Here is a 9,050-nt window from a genome sequence, read left to right as displayed (position 1 = left end):
GACAAAGAAAGAGAGATACAAATCAGGGAAAAAGATAAAGAGAGGGAGTTTGAACTTCAGAAAATGGCCATGAAACATGACAATCAGTTAAAATTGGCAGATATAAAGGGAAACGTACAGTTGGATGATAGTGATGAGGATAATGAGACCAAGCGTCATAGTCGAAGGCTTGGTGGGAATCTATTTAAATATGTCCAAGCATTGCCAAGGTTTGACGAGAAGGAAGTGGAAGCCTTTTTCATTTCATTTGAAAAGGTAGCTAAACAAATGAAATGGCCACAGGACATGTGGGTATTACTGATTCAAACAAAACTGGTAGGTAGAGCTAGGGAAGTGTTTGCATCACGACCGGAGGAGGTATCTGGAACGTATGAGGAGGTGAAGAAATCCATCTTAAGTGCATATGAGCTAGTGCCTGAAGCTTACAGACAAAGGTTTAGAAATTTAAGGAAAGAATTTGGTCAAACATACATGGAGTTTGAAAGGCTCAAACAGAGTAATTTTGATAGGTGGATAAGGGCTTTGAAAATAGACCAAACGTATGAAGCTCTCAGAGAAATTATACTTTTGGAGGAGTTTAAAAATTCAATTCCTGATGTAGTGAGAACTCATGTGGAAGAACAGAGGGTTAAAACTGCGAGATTAGTAGCGGAAATGGCAGATAATTATGAATTAGTTCATAACTCAAAGATTGGTTTCCGACATCAGTTTCAGCTTGTGAGGGACAGAAACTAGGGACGTGAGAAATACTCAAGTGGTAAAGGTAAAGCTAATCTGATGGGAGACAATAAAGAGAGTGTACCTCAGGTTAAAAAGAAATCCAGGAGGGTGAAAAAGAAATGAAAAGTTTCAGATGTTTTCACTGTAATAAACTAGGCCCTGTAAAGTCACAGTGTTGGTGGTTGAAGAAAAGCACTGGGAAGGCTGATGTGGTCAAACAGGATAAGACAGTGGGGTTTGTTAAAGTAGTTTGCCCAAGGGAAGCGAAGGAGTGCAAACGATTGTACAGCCTGTTCAAGAAGTAATTATTAAGAAGGTGCCAGATGTCTTTAAAGAATTTACTTGTGTGGGTAAAGTTTACTCATGTGTATCAGGAGGAGCAGGTAAAGAAGTCACAATTTTAAGAGATACAGGGGCTAGTCAATCTTTAATGGTCAGAGATGAGGAATTATGTAGGTTGGGAAGAATGTTGCCAGAAAAGGTGGTGATATGTGGAATTCAGGGTGAGAGGAGTAGCATTCCATTATATAAGGTAAGGTTGGAAAGTCCAGTGAAGAGTGGTGAAGTGGTAGTAGGAGTAATCGATAAACTATCTTGTCCAGGAATACAGTTTATCTTGGGTAATGATATAGCTGGATTGCAGGTGGGAGTGATGCCTACTGTGGTTGATAAGCCAGTGGAAAATCAGACAACTGAAGTGTTGAAGGACGAATATCCTGGGATTTTTCCGGATTGTGTGGTAACAAGGTCGCAAAGTCACAGGGTAAGACAAGAGGAGAAGTCAAAGAGTGAAGATGAAGTTGAAGTGCAATTATCAGAAACAATTTTTGATCAGATGGTTGAAAAAGAACAAGAACAGGTGGAGGATGAGGCGGATATTTTTAGTTCAGGAAAATTGGCGGAGTTACAACAGAAAGATGTAGAAATAAAACGGATATATCAGAAAGCATATACGGAAGAGGAATCTGAGAGTATACCAGAGTGTTATTACCATAAAAATGATGTCTTGATGAGAAAATGGAGACCTGTACATATGCAGGCAGATAAAAAGTGGGCAGAAGTATATCAAGTAGTATTGCCGGTAGGGTATAGAAAGGAGGTCTTGCGAGTTGCACATGAGGTACCAGTGGGAGGTCATTTGGGAATAAGAAAAACTCAAGCTAAAATCCAGAAACATTTTTATTGGCCTGGACTACATAAAGATGTAGTTAAATTTTGTCAATCATGTCACACATGTCAAGTGATAGGGAAACCTCAAGCAGTGATAAAACCAGCGCCCTTAATACCCATTCCAGCATTTGAGGAACCTTTTACAAGGATCCGATTGTGTAGGACCGCTTCCTGAAACAAAAAGTGGGAATCAATATCTTTTGACTGTAATGGATGTGTCTACTAGGTTTCCAGAGGTCATTCCAGTACGTAATATTACAGCTAAAAGGCTTGAGGAGGAGTTCCTTAAATTCTTTACTAGATATGGACTACCCACAGAAATTCAATCGGATCAAGGAATGAATTTTACTTCAAATTATTCAAAGAAGTTATGGATAGCTTAGGAATAAAACAATTTAAATCAATTGCGTACCATCCAGAATCGCAGGGAGCGTTAGAAAGGTGGCATCAGACATTAAAGACAATGTTGAGGGCATATTGTCAAGATTATCCAGAGGATTGGGATAAAGGAATTCCATTCGTATTGTTTGCAATTAGGGATGTACCTATTGAGTCTACCAAATTTAGTCCTTTTGAACTAATTTTTGGTCATGAGGTAAGAGGACCACTTAAAATGATGAAGGAAAAATTGGTGGGTGAGAAATCGGAAATTACACTATTGGATTACGTGTGGAATTTTAGGGAACGATTAAATAGAGCAGGTGAATTGGCTCGACAAAATTTGAAAGTTGCACAAAATGTGATGAAACGGGTAGCGGACAAGAAATCCAAAGTTTGTAGTTTTGCCAGTGGAGATAAAGTTTTAGTGTTGTTACCAGTGGTAGGTGAACCTTTAAAAGCAAGGTTTTGTGGACCTTATCAGATTGAAAGGAAATTAAGTGACGTGAATTATGTGATAAAAACACCAGATAGAAGGAAGACTCACCGAGTGTGTCATGTGAATATGCTTAAAAGGTATTTTGAAAGGGAAGAAGAGAACAAGGAGGAGGTTTTAATGATTCTAACTCAAAGTGACGAACAAAATCCAGATGACTGTGAATTTGACATACCTCAAATTAAATTGGAAAACGAGGATGTTCTTAAAAATTGGGATGAATTGTTAAGTTACCTTCCAGAGGAAAAACAAACTGACCTGTAGGGGTTATTGATATCACATTGGCAAGTTTGTAGAGATAAATTGGGAAGTACTAAAATGGCTGTACATGATGTAGATGTGGGAAATGCTGTTCCAATCAGACAACATCCATATAGACTTAATCCTTTAAAATTGGCACAGGTTAACAGAGAGATTGAGAGTATGCTGAAGAATGGCATAATTGAAGTGGGTTGCAGCCAATGGAGCTCACCCATAGTGATAGTACCTAAACCAGATGGTATCCAACGGTTGTGTGTGGACTATAGAAAGGTAAATGCAGTTACAAGAACGGACTCTTATCCTATCCCACGTTTGGAGGATTGCATTGAGAAAGTGGGACAATCCGCTTTTATTTCCAAATTGGATTTACTTATAGGTTACTGGCAGGTACCTTTATCCGAAAGGGCAAAGGAGATTTCAACTTTTGTGACTCCAGATGGTATATACCAATTCAAAGTTATGCCATTTGGCATGAAAAACGCCCCAGCCACATTTCAACGGTTAACTAACAAAGTCATTTCAGGATTACCCAATTGTGCGGTATACAGCGACGATCTGGCAATTTTCAGCCAGACATGGACAGAACATTTAAAACATCTGAGGGAGTTATTCGATCTACTTCAGGAGGCGGGTTTGGTGATAAACCTAGCCAAAAGTGAATTTGGAAAAGCCCAAGTCACTTTCCTTGGCCATACAATCGGACAGGGTCGACTGGTCCCACGGGATGTGAAAACGAAGGTTATTGGGGAGTTTCCGATACCCTCGACACGACGGGAAACAATGTGACTTCTTGGTATGAGTGGATTTTACCGGACATTTGTACCAAATGTTAGCAGTGACTACTCATTGGTCTTGTCCTATTCTATGTGTTCATTAGCTGCATGTTTGCATATCATCACACTTGGTTTAACTCAACCTCTCCTCTGCAAGTTGCATTTTCATCCATTACCTTTTTTTTAACGGTTACCCTGTGTAATGATTTTTATCTCCAATAATTAAAAAAACATATTTGCTCTTGGCAGTCAGAGGGAAAGCTGTTTGCAGGTTTTCAAAAACGACGTTTGAATACAAAGCAGATTGATCATCGTCTAACAGAGTAAAAGTAAGTTAATGGACTGACGCGATTGTTTGTCATGATTTTATTTGGAGGTGATAATACTGTTGGTATTGATTCGCTCTCACTCATCTAGGAGCTATTTAAGAGTGTTTTTAAAAAAAAGCAGCTGTACCAGCAAATTCTCAGTCCAGCCAATCCTATCCACAGTTGAGCTGCAATCAGATCCAGCACAGGAGCAAATGAGCCCATCGGTTTAATCGTTATTCCTTGTTGTAATGAGTTTGAGTTTACAACTCACCAAGGCATTATACAGCATATATTTCGCAATGGAAGGAGGTGGACTCTGTGCAGATCTGTCAATCAGCACGGCCACAAGATATAACTGCAGGAGATCCTCAGGGGAGCGTCCTAGGCTCAACCATCATCAGCTGCTTCATCAAAGACCTTCTGTTCATCATGAAGTCAAAAGTAGGAGAGGTGGTTGCACAGTGGTGTTGTTGCTGGGCTAGTAATCTGGGGACGCAGAGTAATTCTCTGAGGACCCGGGCTCCAATCCCGCCATGGCAGATGGCGGAATTTAAACTCAATTTTAAAAAAAATGTCTGGAATTAAATGATGAAACCATTGTCGACTGCTGTAAAGACCCAACTGGTTCACTCATGTCCTTTAGGGAAGGAAACCTGGTGTCCTTAACTGGTCTTGCCTACATGTGACTCCAGGCTGACTCGCAAATGCCCTCTGAAATAGCGTAGCGAGCCACTCAGTTGCACACAAACACGCAGGTATGAAACCAGACGGATAACCCAGCATTTACCTAGGTACCAATAACGGCAAACCCAGACCTGCCGACCCTGCAAAATCTTCCTTATTATCATCTGGGGGCGTGTGCCAAAATTGGGAGAGGCATCTCACAGATTAGTCAAGCAAAATACTGAGATAGTTATACTAACTAAATCATACCTTCCAGATGACGTGACGTCCAGGACACCATCATCACTTTTCCTGGGTATGTCTCACTGGCAGGGCAGACCCAGCAGAGGTGGTGGCACACTGGTATACAGTTAGGAGTGAGTTGCCCTGGGTGTCGTCAATATCGGATCTGGACACAGGTCAAACATGGGCAAGGAAACCTCCAGCTGCCTACCACATACTGTCCCTCCTTGACAAATCAGTACCACGTAGAACACCACTTGGAGGAAGCACTGAGGGTGGCAAGGGCGCAGAATTTACTCTGGAGGGGGACTTTAATGTCCATCAATGTGGTAGTATGTATTAGGGGTCATGTGGGACTGGAAGCCCTAATGTCATTGGCTGACAGATCCCGGGTCCTGGTTGGCCGTTGACCTCTAGCTCCGCCCTGAAGGCGGAGTATAAGAAGCCGGAGTCCTCCCCCGCAGGCCATTCTACTATCGAGCTGCGGGGGAACAGACACGCTTAATAAAGCCTCATCGACTTCACTCTATTCGTCTCACGGAGTCTTTGTGCGCTACAATTTATTAAGCATGCCTAAAAAGGACTATGGAGCTCAGGATCATCCCGGAATGCCTGAGGATCAGCCCCCACGCAGTGAACGCGGCAGCAGCCTTCAAGCACTGGCAGATTTGTTTCGAGGCCTACCTCAGAACGGCCACCGGCCGGGTCACAGAAGACCAAAAACTACAGGTCCTGCACTCGAGGGTGAGCACGGAGATTTTCTCCCTCATCGAAGACGCGGAGGATTTCCAGATGGCGTTCGCAGCACTGAAAAGTCTCTATGTCCGCCCAGTTAACCAAATCTACGCTCGCTACCAGCTCGCGACGAGACAGCAAGGTCCCGGAGAATCGATGGACGAATTCTACGCCGCGCTGCTGATTTTGGGACGAGCCTGCAGCTGCCCTTCGGTGAACGCAAATGAACACACGGACATGTTAATGCGCGATGCTTTTGTGGCAGGTATGAATTCCTCCCAAATCCGCCAAAGACTTCTAGAAAGAGAGTCGCTAGGACTCTCAGAGGCCCGGGCCCTAGCAGCCTCCCTAGACGTGGCCGCGCGGAATACCCGCGCCTACGGCCCCGACCGCGCGGCAGCCCATTGGGCTCCATACGTACCCGTCGCGACAAACCCCCCCCCCCCCCACCGGACACCCCACAGGCTTGCGCGGTCCAAACGCCAAGTCGCACCGGGGGCGCCCGCTGCTATTTCTGCGGCCAGGCGAAACACCCCCGGCAGCGCTGCCCGGCCCGCGCAGCAATCTGCAAGAGCTGCGGGAAAAAGGGCCATTTCGCGGTTGTGTGCCGGTCCCACGAGTTCGCCGCTGTCCCGGGAGAACAGGGAGCCCTGCAAGCCATTTACGCTCCCCAACCCCCCCAGCGCCCCATGTACGACCCGCAGGCGCAGCCGCTCTGGGTCCCGACCACCGCGGTCCCGGGAGAACAGGGAGCCCTGCACGCCGCTTACGCTCCCCAACCCCCCCCGCGCCCCATGTATGACCCGCCGGCGCTACCACTTTGGGTCCCGACCACCGCTGTCCCCAGAGATGAGGGAGCCCCGCGTGGTCCTAACGCTCCCCAACACCCCCAGCGCCCCATGTGCGACCCGCAGACACCGCCATTTTGGGTCCCGGCCACCACGAGGGGAGGAAGGGCGCCGCCATCTTGGACCACCCCAGACCTGTACGACGCATGGGGGTGGCCATTTTGTCCACCCCCGCCGCCATCTTGTGACCCCCCAGCCATGTGCGATGTATGGGGGCAGCCATTTTGTTCATCCCCGACGCCATCTTGGACGGCAACAACGGACCCCACTCCACTACTACAACCACGTCTCGCTTCAATTCCGCTCGATCAAGCTCGGCCCCAGACACTCCAGACGACGACGACAACGGTGCTAATAAACGGCCACGAGACACCATGCCTAGTCGACTCCGGGAGCACGGAGAGCTTTATCCACCCCGACACGGTAAGACGCTGTTCCTTGACCACCTATCCCAGCGCACAAAAGATTTCCCTAGCTGCAGGATCCCACTCCGTACAGATCCAAGGTTTTTGCATAGTTACCCTAACGGTGCAGGGGAGGGAGTTCAAAAACTACAAACTATACGTCCTTCCCCAACTCTGCGCCCCCACTTTACTGGGATTAGATTTCCAGTGCAATCTACAGAGCCTTACGTTCAAATTCGGCGGCACAATACCCCCACTCACTATCTGCGGCCTCGCAACCCTCAAGGTGCAACCCCCGTCCTTGTTTGCGAACCTCACAACGGATTGCAAACCCGTCGCCACTAGGAGCAGACGGTACAGCGCCCAGGACCGGACCTTCATTCGGTCCCAAGTCCAGCGGCTACTAAAGGAAGGCATAATCCAGGCCAGCAATAGTCCCTGGAGAGCACAGGTGGTAGTAGTGAAGACAGGGGAGAAACAAAGGATGGTCATAGACTATAGCCAGACCATCAACAGGTACACACAACTAGACGCGTACCCTCTCCCCCGAATATCCGACATGGTCAATCGGATTGCCCAATATAAAGTCTTCTCCACCGTGGACCTCAAGTCCGCCTACCATCAGCTCCCCATCCGCCCAAGTGACCGCAAGTACACAGCCTTCGAGGAAGACAGGCGATTATACCATTTCCTAAGGGTCCCATTTGGCGTCACAAACGGGGTCTCGGTCTTCCAACGGGAGATGGACCGAATGGTTGATCAACATGGGTTGCGGGCCACGTTCCCGTATCTCGACAATGTTACCATCTGCGGCCACGACCAGCAGGACCACGACGCCAATCTCCAAAAATTCCTCCAGACCGCCAAAGCCTTGAACCTCACGTACAACGAGGACAAGTGCGTTTTTAGCACCAACCGGCTAGCCATTCTGGGCTACGTAGTGCGCAATGGGATAATAGGCCCCGACCCCGAACGTATGCGCGCCCTCATGGAATTTCCCCTCCCGCACTGCTCAAAAGCCCTGAAACGCTGCCTGGGGTTTTTTTCATACTACGCCCAGTGGGTCCCCCAGTACGCAGACAATGCCCACCCCCTAATACAGACCACGACCTTCCCTCTGTCGACAGAGGCTTGCCAGGCCTTCAGCCGCATCAAAGCGGATATCGCAAAGGCCACGATGCGCGCCATCGACGAGTCCCTCCCCTTCCAGGTCGAGAGCGACGCCTCCGACGTAGCTCTAGCGGCCACCCTTAACCAAGCGGGCAGACCCGTGGCCATTTTCTCTCGAACCCTCCACGCTTCAGAAATCCGCCACTCCTCAGTGGAAAAGGAAGCCCAAGCCATAGTGGAAGCTGTGCGACATTGGAGGCATTACCTGGCCGGCAGGAGATTCACTCTCCTCACCGACCAACGGTCGGTAGCCTTTATATTCGATAATGCACTGCGGGGCAAAATCAAAAACAACAAGATCTTAAGGTGGAGGATCGAGCTCTCCACCTTCAACTACGAGATTTTGTATCGTCCCGGAAAGCTGAACGAGCCGTCCGATGCCCTATCCCGCGGCACATGTGCCAACGCACAAATTAACCGCCTCCAAACCCTCCACGAGGACCTCTGCCACCCGGGGGTCACTCGGTTTTTCCACTTTATCAAGTCCCGCAATCTCCCATACTCTTTAGAGGAGGTCCGTACAGTCACAAGGGACTGCCACATCTGCGCGGAATGCAAACCGCATTTTTTCAGGCCGGATGGTGCGCACCTGATTAAGGCTTCCCGCCCCTTTGAACGCCTTAGTTTCGATTTCAAAGGGCCCCTCCCCTCCACCGACCGCAACACATACTTTCTTAATGTGGTGGACGAATACTCCCGCTTCCCATTCGCCATTCCCTGCTCTGACATGACCGCGGCCACAGTCATTAAAGCCCTGAACACCATGTTCACACTGTTCGGTTGCCCCGCATACGTCCACAGCGACAGGGGGTCCTCTTTCATGAGTGACGAGCTGCGCCAGTTCCTGCTCAGCAAGGGCATAGCCTCAAGCAGGACGA

This window comes from Scyliorhinus torazame, chromosome 10 (genome assembly GCF_047496885.1).
Source record: "Scyliorhinus torazame isolate Kashiwa2021f chromosome 10, sScyTor2.1, whole genome shotgun sequence".
Lineage (NCBI taxonomy): Eukaryota > Metazoa > Chordata > Chondrichthyes > Carcharhiniformes > Scyliorhinidae > Scyliorhinus > Scyliorhinus torazame.
This window is presented reverse-complemented; position numbering follows the sequence as displayed.